Below are 15,180 nucleotides of genomic sequence, written 5' to 3'. Positions count from 1 at the left end.
ATCTAGTTTTTATGAGTGTTTTTATTATCTATGTCTTGTAAGGCTACTATCGTGGTTGTAAGGCTACTATCGTGTTTGTGTCGTGTCAGTGGATGGGTTTCCTAAGTTATGTAAGGCTACTATCGTCTTCTATTTGTCTAATTTGGCTACTTGATGCAATGATTGAGACAACTCATTTTCTTTAACAAGAATACAAAAATGAGTTCTTGATGCTTCATGCATTAACAAGAATAATAAAAAGAATGAGTAGCCAAGTTAGTTTGCAAGAAAATGAGATTATTGCATTTCAGTCAATTCGAGATTATAGCTCAAAATGAGTCAAGCAATAGCTAGTTAGTTTGCACCGTGCGCACTTTTTTTTGCTGAAGCTACATGTACTATTGGGCCTAGATACGATCTATTTAGGACTGGCTACCTTCTATTTGGGCCGGGCCTTTTCTACCACTTGTCGTCGATTTTTTTTTCTTTACACTGAACTTTTTGCACTCCCCTGCACACACATCTTAACTGACGAACTGAAAAACCTAAAAAGAACTGAGAAAATTTGGCCGAATTCGTGTTGTATTTTATTCAAGGCTGTCAGTACGATTACAAACCATGGCGATTGTTACTCGAACAGTGATTGCGTTGTCTAACAACTAATGATCTGGAGATAAACAAAACCGAGAGAAATTACACAAAAATAAAAAAGTCCGGCCATCAGATTGTCCTGCTTCTTCAGATCGACAAGTTTCAGTAGCTGTTTGTTCATCTTCTTCAACTCCTTCAACACCAACTCAGCTGCCTTCTCTTCCGCAACCCCTTCCGCTGCTTTCCCCACCATAGCAACCCCGTAGGAGTTCCCAATTGCTCCACCGCCGATGGCAAATTGAGCCCCAGGGATGCGCCCTCGATTTCAATCCTCTTGATGTACTCATCAGGCCACTCGAAATGCATGCATTTCCCCAGATTCTAAAGATAGGAAATATTAACCCTAATTCCCAAATCGGATGAAAACCCAAAAATTGAGGAAAATAAAACGAAATTGGGAGAGGGGAAACTCAGATCTCACCTTCCCTTGCGCTGGTTTGCTATCGCATTTCACAAACTCGTGCCCTAGGTTGCCATTCTTATCGCTCGAGGTGACCAGCCGCTTCAGGGGTGCCGTCCTTGGGCAATCAGGGCAGCTTCCAAGCGGCACAAGACCATACCTCGGCCATGGGCAGTGGGAGGCTGAAGCGCAGCTCGACATCTACCGCCGGCGTTGCCTCGCTTCGAGGCTCGCCGGAGAAGAAGAAGAAGGCACGGGAGGATGCAGGGGAGGATGCAACAGTCGGAACTGGCTCCGGCGCAGGGCGAGATGCTCTGTCTTGTACCAGATGGGAGTTCTGGGTCCCACGCCGTGAGGTGGATAAGCAGTGGGTCCCGCGTGGTGAGGTTGACAAAAGGTGTCTCCTGTGCTAATGTGGATAAGTTGTGGGCCCCGCCAGGTCACATAATTCCAATTGCTAACCTATTTCATGCGTTTAAGCCCTGCGACTATTTGAGCCACGAGAATCGTCACACAGGAGCTAGTTGAGCCAACTATGTCGCTTTCTCTCCAATTCACCTCAACAACACATCGCACAGGAGCTATTTGCCCCTTTGAACATCTACTCATGTATATAAGTCTAAGATGTGACCTAAAATTAGTTCTAAAGCTTTCTTGGAACAATTACATTACTTTTTCATTTGCGATGATAAATAGTATCTAGGATCATTAGTTGTTTAATACAATGGTTTATCTTTTTCATATGTACTAGAAACGTTTTTGAGAATTGGACATCGTTTGATATGACTAACCAGATTCATGCAAACAGCTACAACGGATTAAAAAAAAAATGAAACCGTGTCTAGGAGGAATTAGACACTTTTTTGATATAGTAGAAGCGGGACTTGGCATGACAATTCCGAAATTCGTCCCTGATAGGAATCGAACTCCGGTCGTTGGGGTGCGCCACTGCGACCCCAACCACTGGGCTAATCCCACGTCGTCAGCTACAACGGATTAAAATCGAGGAGCCCATCCACGAATCGGTTTGAACTCGGGTAAGTTCAATGAATTATTCATGTTTACCATATCATTAGCTTCCGACAATGCACAATCAGGACGGGAGAGCGAAAATCATACCAAGCTCGCGCCGTACTGACTTGAGGGTGACTGTCGTGTCGTTTGTGCTGTGCGGGTAGCCATCCCGTTTCACACCGCGCCCGCTGTTGTCGCTGTTGTGCCCAGGATCAAGCAAATCGGCGCGAGCTGGCGAGGCAGCCGCTGTCAGGGCCATGGTGATGTTGACGATGCTCGGCGGCTACACGGGTAGGGGAGGCCTCGTGTGGGCTGATCAAACGCCCAAGTTCTTCATTTTGGGATATCTTTGGGAAATCCATCCCAAACTCTAACAATTATAATTGTAGTTAATATATATGTTTAGAATTACAGGTAATATAGGCAGATATAAGGACAAACTGCAGATAAATGCACTAAAAAATGAAAACAACAAGATAATTTTAAAACACAGACAAACCTTCAGAACTCAAATCTCTCTGAGTTCGGATGATAATGAATGCACCTACTATAATCAAATTTTGTTCATCTTATATTGATATACACACTACAGATTCAGTGTGATGTCGGTACCTGTGAAAAAACTAATTGAACAAATTGCATCTTACGTATAATTTTAGCCGCCTCAGTTAACAGAGAAGTCACCAAACAACATGTCGGTACACAGAGAATTCACTCTGGCACCTCTCCTAACTGTCAGCCCCTGCAAGCTCCACCTCCTCAGACCCTGATTCGGCTCCCATGGAACACTGGCTTTGCCTGCCGGTCCAGCGTCAAGGACGACACGGCACTCCCGCCCCTGTTGGTCCACCGCCTGGAGCTCATCTCCGTCTGTGTATTTTCAGTTCCCGTCCCTTCGAGACAACCTGTTGAGAGTCGAGAGAAAACTCCAGCTTCAGTTTCCTCTCTGAATTTTACTTTCGTGGTGATGGACCAGAGGTTTATGGCGGAGAAGGTGTGCTATAACTCAATAGTTCATATGGCTGCATCGGGATGCACTGGGTGAAGTTGAGGCGGCAGAGAATTCTCAGGTATGGATGGGCTGCAACATCTATAAATGCCGCTACAGGTTGCTGCTTTGTTGTGGGAGGCAAATGTTCGTGCGAGGGAACTTTATTTTGCTGAACTTTTTTTAGGTGCTTGACTAACTGCTGGTGTGCACTTCGTTTGTTGTACAGGTCGTAATAGGGGTTATTAGGGATGTACCGAGATGGTAAAGTAATATTTGTGCCAAGCAAAAGTAAGAGCTCATAATCTGTAAATGTGATCTCACATGTACTTCTCTGCAGTAAAATTATTGCACGCTTTATCAATACTCTCTTATCAGTGCTTGCCACTCAATTCAAGAATTAGATAACTAGGGAGGATTTGTAGCATGTTAGCTTTCTTCTCTTGGTCGTGTGCAATTCAAGATAATAAATAAAAACAAGAAAGCGATGTTATTATTATGTTAGTGCATGAGTCTTTGGACTACCAGAGATACTTAGATATGTGAAAAGAGGACCTTTATCGAAAAAAATGTGAAAAGAGGACACTTATACCAAACACGTTGTTTTCTAGTTTTTCTTCACATGTGTATGTTTCAGTTATATCAGCATCCAAGATTTCATCCTATTTCAGATTCCTAAACATCCCTAGGTTACCCTTTTCACAAACTTTATTTGTTTGGGGAAGAGCTGAGACGAGGAAGTTCAGATATTCACATAAACATAGGATGAAAGACAGATGAACTTACTCCCATGGGTCATTGCCGAGAAGGAGGACGTTTGTACACCTGCAAGACATAGATTAAGCTAAAATTGCACACTATCAAGTATCAAGAGATTATGGCTACATAATAAGCATGGCCATACGAGGCCGCAGTTTCCAACTGTCTTTTCCTTTAAGAAGCTTTTTAAGCTACTAGATGACCGGTTGCGCTATCGCGCAAATGGCGGAGGCTAACCATAAGGTTTGGCTTATTTTAGGACCGGAGGTTGTAGCGGAGCTCTTCCACCGAGTAAAGGGGTATTAGGGTTAAATGGGCATCCAGTTTGAGCTATAGTAGTATCCGACGGGGTGTGTTCGAGCTCTTCTCTGGTTACTGCGTTTACTCACCATAAGTCTTGGTTTATTTCAATACCGGAGGCTCGGGAGCGCGAAGTGTAGCTCTTTCGACCGCCATCATCATCGCAGTAGCAAAGGGGGAGTATTAGGTGAAATGGCCATCCATGGTGAGTTATAGTAATATTCGGCGTGTTTCGTTGGAGGAAATGCCCTCGACGGCCCTTCTACTCTTGTTTGGCTACTCCGTTTGCTTCGGTTGAGTTATAATCGATGGGGTAGGCTGGAGAAAATACCCTCGATGTCCCTTCCACTCTCTTTTGGATACTTGCTACCACTCGAGCGGTAACTGGGGAATATTACGGTTAAATGGCTGCGATTTCTTCTTCGGTCACTTGCACATTTGCCTCTTCCTCTTTCAAACTGTTAGACACACTCAGGAAGCAGGGCATTGGAGCTACTCGTAGTTGAATTTGGTGTATTGCATAACAACTTCATTTTTTGGTCAATTGATTGCATAACAACTGAAAACTTTTATCAACCGATGGCAATGAAATATTAGAATCTCGTCGCTCTATCTAAGTTTACCTATGCAGGGCATTTTAATAACTTTCAAATAATTTTTTTGTTGGGAGTGGGCTTACCAGGACTAATACCTGAAGGGTCGGTGATGTGTACAGCTATGTGGCGAGGGAGCGGAGGGGTCGGCGCATATAAAACCTTCGTCTCCCACGGCCGCATCCATTCCCCCCTTCCCCGGCCACCACTCCCAAAATCGCAAAAAAAATTCTCTCCATCTCGCTCACTCCGCCGCTAGTGTAGGTTTCTTCTCGCGCGGCTCTAGTAGAATAGGCGGCGATGGAAGCTGGGGGAAGAGTAGGCTGCGTGGAAGATGAGAGGAACCGCGATGTCACTGATGTTGCTGAAGCGGAGGAGGTCGTTGGAGGCGAAGGTGTTGTTGGAGAGTCCACCATGAGCACAGGCGCTTTGAGGTCCATCAGCGTGGATCCTCCGTCGTCGGCCCAGCAGTCATCGGGTCAACCGGCATCAGCTTGGTCGTCGAGGAATCGGCGGATCTAGCAGCGATTGACTCGGCTACAATAGGAGGCGAAGGCGATGCGGGAGCATCCACCATCGCCTGGCGCAGCCGTCATCAGGACGGCGGGCCAAGCGTCCGGCAAGGTCTCACTGGTGAAGCCGGACATGCAAAAGGAGTTATCTATTACGTGCGCATTTATTTGTTTTGAATTAGTCCGGCTTATTTTCTTTCCTTCCCCCACGATCTCTACTCAAACCAAAACAAAAATGTCCCCGAAGTTGTTCTCAAAACAGAAACAAAATATGTTACTGAAGCCGTGCACATATTGTTGACAGTGGTGCATTCACTATATGATGCATAGCTTGTGTATTATTCTTCACACTCGACTCCAACTCTTCCATCTCGATGGCCACTGCCTTCAAAGCATCACTCAAAGCTGCCATCTTCGCCTTATCGGCTTTCATCTCCTCCGTAGCATGGTCCTTCACGGGCAAAAGCAAGATCGCACATAACCATAAGTTTTAATCGGCTAATGTTAGGTCTTTGAGACCCTTCGACCTGTTGCTCCCCGGCACAAATGGCAAAAGGCAATATTCAAGCCATGTGTAATACGGAGTAGTATAATATATCCGATGCACGGGGAGGCTTCTTTTATGGTGTCGGTCACAGAACCTAATTATAGGCAAGTTTAACCGAACAAAAGCCATAATCAGGTTACAAAATCATAAACCAAACACCTTGTTAGCATCCAGATGTGTGGTGACCATCTGCACTAACACATTACCGCAAGTTGGATATAAAACCATTGAACACTAAATGATACATAGCCCAAATACAACTTTAAGAATAAAACAAATCACATATTGATTATAGTTAATTTCCCGCTTTTTTATAGAATTTTTGTACAGAACAACTACAATTCCATTAACCACATGCCCAGTAGCTGAGTCAGCAATGCTCTCAAGCTGCTGGCTCCCATAGGTATTTGCATATAAACTGCGCAGCCAGCTGTGAAGCATAATGAACACCTTGAAAATAATCAACAGCAGAAAGACTTCGCATCACTCCAAGCTCAGCTCCTAAGTGGGTGTATCAGGAACCGGGAATGAAAAGTTTCAATTTAAACATGGAGCATTTCCCAACTCACCAGTCTTCATGCCGTGGAGATGGGTTTCTGTTCTCTTTGCAGTGCCCTGCTTGATATTTGATGAGAAAAACCATACATGAATCTGAAAAATGTTTTGAAACTGAAATTAAGAAAGATGCACGGGACTGCATGATAATTCATTGCCTATATTCCCGAGCTGATGCATGTTTCACAGGGTAGTGGCTATTAATTATTATGAGATTAATTGTAGAGGGGTATTTCCTATTTTCTTCTTAAATGCATTACCGAGCAAGAGATTTTACTGAAAAAGAAAAGCAGAGACTTGACTCACAAGTTATCATGACAATGCAACTACTTGAAAGGCAATGTAAACCTTCTTGGTTAGATAACCATAATACTGGAAAATACTACATATATATGCTAAATAGTAAAAAACTCACAGAATGCAAAATAATAAATCACCATGACCTCTCGTCGCCATACAAGTGTAGAAACTAAGTTACTTGCCACATCCTAAACGTGTTCCCTTGAACAGGCCTGTAGAAAATGGTGCAATTTCAGGAAATCATAGCCGCAAAATGTGGCCTCTATAGAAAATTGTGAAATATTTATTGGCCGGAATGTGGAGTTTCAAATATGTTTTCTTTCTTCACTAAAATCAAGCAACCTACATGCTTATACAGGGTTTGCTGGTAGAATAATGTGGGTTCAGGACTGAGAACTTGCAATGAAGTCATGAATCAAATATATATGAATCTATACTCCCCTTCTATATTCCATAGTTGTTTGGTTTTCTGAAAAAGAGGTTGCCTTCCGATTTCCATTTTCAGAAACTAAATTAGTAGTTGGTAATCTACCCCTAAGAAAATTAAAGTAAAAAAAAGGGACACCTAGCGAATTGAAAAATGACAGTAGTCCCTCCGATTCATATTAATTGTCGCCAATATAGATGTATCTAGACACATTTAGTTCTAGATACATCCATATTAGGGAAAAATATTATGAATCGGAGGGCGCAGTTTTTTATCAGTATTGTAAAGTCAAAGAAGCTGCAATATATGTAACCTTCTTCTGTACCTCTCCTCAAACTTAAAACTAAAGCATGAAACATACAATATATACTCCCCTACAATATGTACAGGAATCATCATGCGAGATAGAATCACTCTAACCACCGAGGAGGCGAGGATCGGCCCCATGCGTAATTTCTGCATGAGATAAAATGGTTAAACTCACAGTTTCTTAATATTAGTATCAGATGGCTACCCCATTTCTCATAAATCACAATTACCCCCAAGCCAAACAATAATAAGAACACACAAATGCAGGAACAGAATGGTCGCCATGACAGCAGCATATCCCTTGTGTTGCTTCTTCCCATGGTGCTAAATCACACACACACAAGCCCTCCCCATCCCTTCACATACCCAACAAGATTAGTTGATACCCTGGTTTTATTCATCAATTAGAGTGGGAAGTAAAAAAAGTTTAAGCAGCAACAGTGAGGGTAACAAATCATACCCGCTCGAGTTCCATGAAGACAATATTGTGGTACATGGTCTTGGCCACCTCCACAAGCACTACAAGTACAGGACCGCTACTTCAATTTGAAGGTAATTACAAAATCAGCATACACTACTACCTCAGAGCTGCCTAGTTGCTGCAACAATCCATAAGTAGATGTGCTCAGATAGGTTGTAACTTATAGAAACGACCAGTCCAAAGATACTCTTTCCTATTTGTAGTTAGGATTAAAACAAAGATTGTAGATAATTGTGATGGTATTTAAGGTGGATCTGAACTGGACAGATTTTGACATAGGAAGGAATACAGTAGTAGTTGGTCCTCGGAAACAACGAAGTTCAGCTTCCCATTAGCTACAAAGAGTCTAATTCACGGAAGAAGCATCAGCGAGAAATGGTATCACAACTTATTATAAGGGATGGTGATGACATAAGCAAGAAAAGCATCAGAACTCATGGTTTCCCAAATTGACAATAAGCAATCCATTTGTTAATATTTTGTTGCATACATGCAGAAAACACCTCGGTTATACTTATGTTTCCTAGAAGATTAGAAGTTCACATGGAATTCTTAATTAGGGAACCAGGAGGGCATGCAATGTCCAGGAAGGTAAAATAAGGAAAGCAGAATTCAATTGCAATGGTCATTCAAAATTCCTTTTTACTCAGAGATTGGGTATATCCCTGACAAGCACCATACGATATAGGAAAGTAGAGAATACATGAGAAGTATTGGTGTGCTTGTACATGATAAATACATGATATGTGAATGCAAATAGAGAAAGCACGGGTGAAATTCACCGATGCATCACAGCCGCCATACAACGAGCCATGACAACTCGCTCGCCGATTAAAACAATGTCAGTATAGATACAAATAAACATAAGAATGCACAGAAAGACGTACTTTGTATGGGTCGCTTTCTCTGTAGGTACAAAGTGATCACACAATTCTGTAATGAGAAGCATGCTTCCTGTCATCTCAATTTCACCCTCGCCATCAGCTGAACAGAAACAAACCAGAACATTTTCACCTGACAAACAACATCTATGTGGAACCTGGTACAGATGGTAGTCCTGCTATAGGAAACTTTAGTTCATGTCATATATTGCATAGAAAATCATTGACATAAAAGGAAGAACATTAAATGCAACTAAATAATAAGATTAATGCTCAAGTCACTCACCAATAGCTGTTTTCCATCCTTAAAAGCTGATGTCGAAAATTTGGGAAATTATCTATTTTACATATCCTGATGTCGAAAATTTGTTCTTACGTTGAGTGATTGATGTTCATTTATATGTATTGCAGAAATAGGTACCAACCTTCTCTGTAGAATGAACTATGTTCATTTATATCAAGGGCCTTAGCAGAAAACCAAGCCAGTCCAAACCCACCCACATCAGCAAAAAACTGAAAAAATGGAATAATATCAGACAAGATTCTTATCTTGTGCAGATCTGGGTGTCATCTTGTAGCAGAGCGGATCAGATAATATACAGTAAGGGTGACAAACAAACATACTACTGATCCATTATAGCCATTTCAATGTGTGTAATTAAACTTGCCAAGCTTAAACTTCAGCTGCTGATATACACAAATGAGGGCACACATTTATTTTATATGTGGCTACAAGAGCATTCAATGAAAAAAGTAAAGCTCTTCAGATTTATCTTATAGAAAATTGATTGGAGAATCAATCCTAAAATTTGAACCCAGTCATGCAAAAGGTTTTATCAACGAACATTATATGAAAGAGAAGATAGTCATATTAATATTATAGAGGTTTTCTCTAAGATCTTATATTATCAGAGGGAGCTTGTGCAAATGCATCTACATAATGCAACTCAATAACTAAATTGTATCTGCATGGATAAAATGCAGAGAGATAGCTGGCAAATAGTTTTATTTTTATAACATATAAACATTGTAGAAACTCAATCAGCCTAATTCCATTGTGTACAAGAAACAGGAGATCTCTCTAGGGAACCAGAACACGTACTACTCCTCTGTCAAGGGCGCCACAGCAGAAAAACATAGGTCCGGACAAAATTATGTTATATAATAACATCTCTTCTCCATTTTCATTTTAAATCACAATGTAAAACGTTAGCATATATATTCCAATAGGAGCACAACTATGTAGAAGAAAGCTGCAAGGTAATACAAATAATTGAGGTGCACCTTTAACTTTAAGCATCCTTTCCATTAAACAGAAGAAAAAATGTAGAATGGAAAAAGCTAGAAGAAGGAAATCAAGCCATGCTCTCTAAGAATAAATAACTAATATGCAAGGGGGAAAGAGAAGAATGGCCTTTAACTAAACAAGATGGATGTACATATGAGATACATGAATAAACGTGATTTCTAAAGGTAATCAACAGTGGTTTGATTTGAAGAAAAGTAGGAAAATAGCTTGTAAGTGGATTCTTCACATCCCAAGCTAGAAACCATATATGCACGCTGACAACGAAGCCAGCTGAGGGGACAATGTAGTTCACACGGGAGTTAAAAACCATTAGCAACATGCAAATTAGAGCTCTAGAACATGAACAGAGGCCGGGTTTAGTAACTTCGCACCCAAGGTAAATTCCAGTAGGTAATGGAAGTTAGAAAAGGCACGTGAACAGGCCGGCGAGCGGCGGCGTGACGGCGCTGCAACTGGCTGCGCTGCCCGGGCACGTCGACTGCGTGCACCTGCTCATCGACGAGCACGCGGCCCTGGGCGCGCAGACGCTCCCCATCGCTGCGGCGCCCATGGCGGCCATCGGCGCCGGGAGCACGCCGCTGCACTACGCGGCCTCCGGCGGTGAGGTCAAGTGCTGCCAGATCCTCGTGTCCAGGGGCGCCGACAAGATGGCCGCCAACTGCAACGGGTGGCTGGCGGTGGACGTGGCCCGCATGTGGAACTGCAACTGGCTGGAGCACGTGCCTGAAATATATAAATAGTATCAATTATTCGGGTTCACTGGAACGTATGAAATAATAACAATGAATCCAAGGTAATGACCCTTTCTAGTATCTCTTTTGAAGAAGGCGGGCGTTGGGAGAAGCTCAAGTTAGCATCTTGACATCAGCTGTGATCGTAGTCGCTCGACAAGCACCGCTTCCAAATCCGCGCTTGTGGTCTTGAACTCCACTCCCGCTGTCCCACCGCCTGCCAGGCTGCTGCACAGCAGCGGTATCACCTCGCCCCGCTTCAATTGCGCTGGCGCCAGTCTCTTACCTACCCCAAAAAATTACACTACAATTTAAATGCAAGTACTCGAAAAGAACATAAACAGTCTAGTAAAATCTGGATTATGATCTCAAGACAAACACAAATAAAAGGTGGACGATATAGAAGCTAATAATACCATATGTAAATATTCATCTTTGCACCATGATCATCTTTGATAAGAAGCACATATCAAGTACTCCCTCCGGTCTCTTTTAATTACGAGAAAACAATATATCCACAGAATCAGTATACTTAGCTCAAACATTAAACCAATACCCCTTGCTTAGCAGGTTGCATTATGATATCCTAATTTATTTTGGAAGAAACTAAGCTATCTTGCAAGATATGGGGCTAAGAATAAACACTGCAATAACCACCAGTATAATGACACCATGGTTATGTATATGTATTGAGAGTTAAAGCATGAAAATTTAAAAAAAAGTCACTGGAAATTTGAGAAACATGCATCAACTTCATGTATAGGAATTTTAGCATTATATGCATACCACATATATAATACCTAACCACATTTCTTATAATTCTTTAAATAATTGAATGAAATATCTTAGATGATGCAATGGAAAGAGACACTAACAGTCATAGAGGCATTTCCATTTGGCAACTCAGAACCATGTAGAGTCTCTATTCTCACAAATAGCTCCTCGCTTTCTCTCATCTCTTGCATTGACTGGTTAGCTGTTGATTCTACATCTTTGGCAACCCTTTGATCACAAATAAATACAAATATTAGTGCTTCAGAGCCTCAAAGCTTTAAATGAGGTGTGCATGCCAACATCAATAAAGAAAACAAAGTGCAAGAGGTACACACTGTGGAATGTTGTTCTTTTGTGTCAATCTTTCCACCATTGATCTGATCCCTTCCAAGTTCAATGCTTTGCTTAGCTTTATTGATACTTTTCTAAGCTCATTTACTTGAGCTTCAGCTCCTGGAGATTTCAGAACTGACAAAGATACTGAAATATACATTCACTTAGAGGGCAAAAAACAAAGGTATGGAGTAGGCAATTTAACTGAGTTCACAGTTCTAAGTTCTTGCAGTTAAATATCAAGACCAAAGCTAATTTACAACATCATTTGGAGAGTAATTTAACATAAAAACATGTTACATATGCAAAGAATAGGCACAGATTCAGCTACAAAGACCAAAGGAAAATCAATTTGGAAGATTGAAGTTGAGACATGGTAGTAAAAAGAAAAGACTTACAGTGGATAGCATTGATCCTCTCATGGATCTTCTTTCTGGCAGCTCTTCGCCCACTTAAGAAACCACGAATTTTCACAGGCATTAACTTCAGATCTCTCACCTGCCACAATTAACAACAACCTGAATATCTGCAAATAGCTATCAGCCTGGCCATAAATACCTACTTGTTGACCGAAGGAGGCTTCATGTCAACCGGCAACACACAAATCAGGTATAAAAGTAGGGAGATTAAGCAGATAATAAGCAGGCCCATGTCAGGTTCTAGGATGATACTGATAAAACAAACAAAAAATAGCTATAGCTATATTTTCCATCAGACATATGACTTATCTCCACATTATTGTTTTAGCACATCAAATCCTTTACTGGAATAGCGGCTGCAAAGAGGGAAAAACAATTGTTAGAGTTTTATCTTAAAAACATATATGCAAAATATCTAAGCATAACACAAACTGTATTAGAATGACAATGAGATGGCTATAATTTTCTCTGTACCCATGCGTGGCTAAGCAGATCCAGGGCCGGCCCTAAGGGGGGGCAGACAGTGCCATCGCCCCAGGCCCCAAAAATCAAGGGGCCCCAACCCAGGTATACTACTGTGTATATTAGTAGTACATACTATATGTGTATTTGAAGGCCCTGTAACGTGTAACATGCAGCAAAGAAAGGCCTATGGGCCATAGAAAAGGAAACTGATCAGGACTCACGCAGCCACGTTGGGATTCCACAAAACGAAGCCATCGATCGCGCCGCAAGAAAAAGAAAACGAAGCGATCGATCCCTTATCTCTGGACGCGTCAGTTCCTCTTCGACCCAGTCCTCGTCGCCTCGGCTTCGACTGCCCAGCCCAAGCCGCCGATGATCCGATCCTCCGATAGCAGCCAAACCCGGATAGCAGCGAGACACGGGATAGCAAATTAGCAATTCGCGAGCAGCGCAGAACCTCTTTCAGTCTTTAGACTTCAGTTCAAAGATCAGCGAGACACGGACACGGTAAGAATTCGCGAGTTCGGAACTTAGAGATGATTCTTGTTTTCTCCTAAATTGTCCCTAATTCTGAATTTTTAATTATCAGTTCGCGGCTTGTCGTCTCGTCAGTTTCAATTTCCGGGGCCGTCGCCATAATACGCGCATACATACATCGCCGATTTACTTGAAGGAAGTTGCAGAAAATTTGCACAAACTTTCTCTCTGGAGGGTGGTTCATGTGATGTTGAGGTATATGATCTTATTTCTGAATTAAAGATGATGAGATTCACATTGCCAGATGGCGTGAAGTCTGCTATGGAGATTTTTGAGCATGTCAGAGAAGTTGATTGTTATCCTAATATCTCTCTATTGCTTACCGCATCATGTTTACTGTGCCCATGACTGTTGCATCAGCTGAAAGAAGCTTTTTAAAGTTGAAATTATTGAAGAACTATTTGAGATCAACAATGACTCAGCAGAGGTTAAACGGTTTGGCAGCATTATGCATCGAGAAGAAATTATTAGATGACATCGACATCGACCCCATCATAAGTGAATTTGCATCAAGGAATGCTAGAAGAAAATTTTAAGGTACTATGTATAAAATATTTGATATGCTAGTGCTTCTGGATACATTTAAGTGATATTGAGAATATTATTTTTTACGTATATCTATAAATATTATTGTGATAGCTATATTAAGGGTCCCAATTTTTAGCCTCGCCCTAGGTCCCAAAAACCCCAGGACCGGCCCTGAGCAGATCCACCATCATGGCCATGCGAAAAATGAATTAAAGTAGGAGGAAGAACGAGAATAAAGAGCTTACATGGATAAGTAATATTGACGAGCGACGAGATGCTGATGTGCTCCAGCGAGCGGCGCCATGGCCATTTGGCTCGTCACTGCTCCTCCATCACCGTCCCAGCCATGCCCCCTATAACTATATAACAAATTGCAGTAAGTAAAAGGCACGATAAGAACTAATAATAACCACAAAAAAGAAAAACCATACAAGATATATAGATCTTGAACGATTTTATTCAATGAAAAAAATATCTAAATGCTGCAAAATATATCAAAGTAGCATCTTCTAGGAATGCAGCGTAGCCCAAAAGTCTTGTATTGTATTACAACAAACCTCGTGGAAATATATGCACTTTGATTTGGGCAAAGGTAATATAGGGGGCATGACATGGCACCATTGATTCAGCAATCGAGTCCACCATCCCCAAAGGCCCAAACGATTGGAGTAGCTGAGTATGCAATACTCTTCTACAAAAAAGTAGAAGAACTTAAAACATGCCCGCTTTTAAATAATACATCAAATGTAGGAACCAAGCAAACAAATTAATTAGCCAAAATTTCAGTCTATGAAGCCATAGCTTGAGAAGAAGAGCTGTAACAGTGGCTCAAACACAAAACATATTGTCCAGGACAGAAAAACAATTGACCACTATGAAACTATTACGGAACTAAATGTACTGATACGACCTTGTCATGTATTAAGATATTTTGGGTGCTTGCTAGAAGATGTGATTGAGGGCAGAGAGAACACAAAATGAGAGAGAAGGGCTGGGAGGAGCTCACCTGGTGTCTAGCTTGGCCATGCTCGTCGTTGTCAAGCCCTGAAATGATAAGGAGAAATGATAAGCATACCACCACTGAAATCGAAGAAATCAAGTATATAAGTAGCATTCTTCATAGTACACAAGAGACATCCTGCTCGTTATGACATCAATGCTATAATCACATGGTAGAAAATTGCTCATTGTATTATCTTTTTCAGCTAACTGAAGCCTAAAATGATACTGATAAAACAAACAAAAAATAGCTATAGCTATATTTTCCATCAGACATATGACTTATCTCCACATTATTGTTTTAGCACATCAAATCCTTTACTGGAATAGCGGCTGCAAAGAGGGAAAAACAATTGTTAGAGTTTTATCTTAAAAACATATATGCAAAA

General features: G+C 41.5%; 2 long non-coding RNA genes across 2 annotated transcripts; one reads left to right on the top strand and one right to left on the bottom strand.

The window, feature by feature from the left end:
* Nucleotides 1–11,676: 11,676 nt before the first annotated feature.
* On the bottom strand, nucleotides 11,677–12,341 carry LOC127345995 (uncharacterized). The gene is made up of 3 exons (XR_007879157.2): nucleotides 12,242–12,341; nucleotides 11,846–11,990; nucleotides 11,677–11,738 (listed from the first exon to the last, which is right to left on the bottom strand). It is a non-coding gene; the product is annotated as an uncharacterized lncRNA (long non-coding RNA).
* A 547-nt stretch (nucleotides 12,342–12,888) lies between these two features.
* On the top strand, nucleotides 12,889–13,889 carry LOC127345996 (uncharacterized). The gene is made up of 2 exons (XR_007879159.1): nucleotides 12,889–13,234; nucleotides 13,317–13,889. It is a non-coding gene; the product is annotated as an uncharacterized lncRNA (long non-coding RNA).
* Nucleotides 13,890–15,180: the final 1,291 nt, after the last annotated feature.

Source organism: Lolium perenne, chromosome 3, assembly GCF_019359855.2.
Source record: "Lolium perenne isolate Kyuss_39 chromosome 3, Kyuss_2.0, whole genome shotgun sequence".
NCBI classification, from domain to species: Eukaryota; Viridiplantae; Streptophyta; class Magnoliopsida; order Poales; family Poaceae; genus Lolium; species Lolium perenne.
The sequence above is the reverse complement of the archived record's forward strand: the minus strand, read 5'-3'. Positions and strand labels throughout refer to the sequence as shown.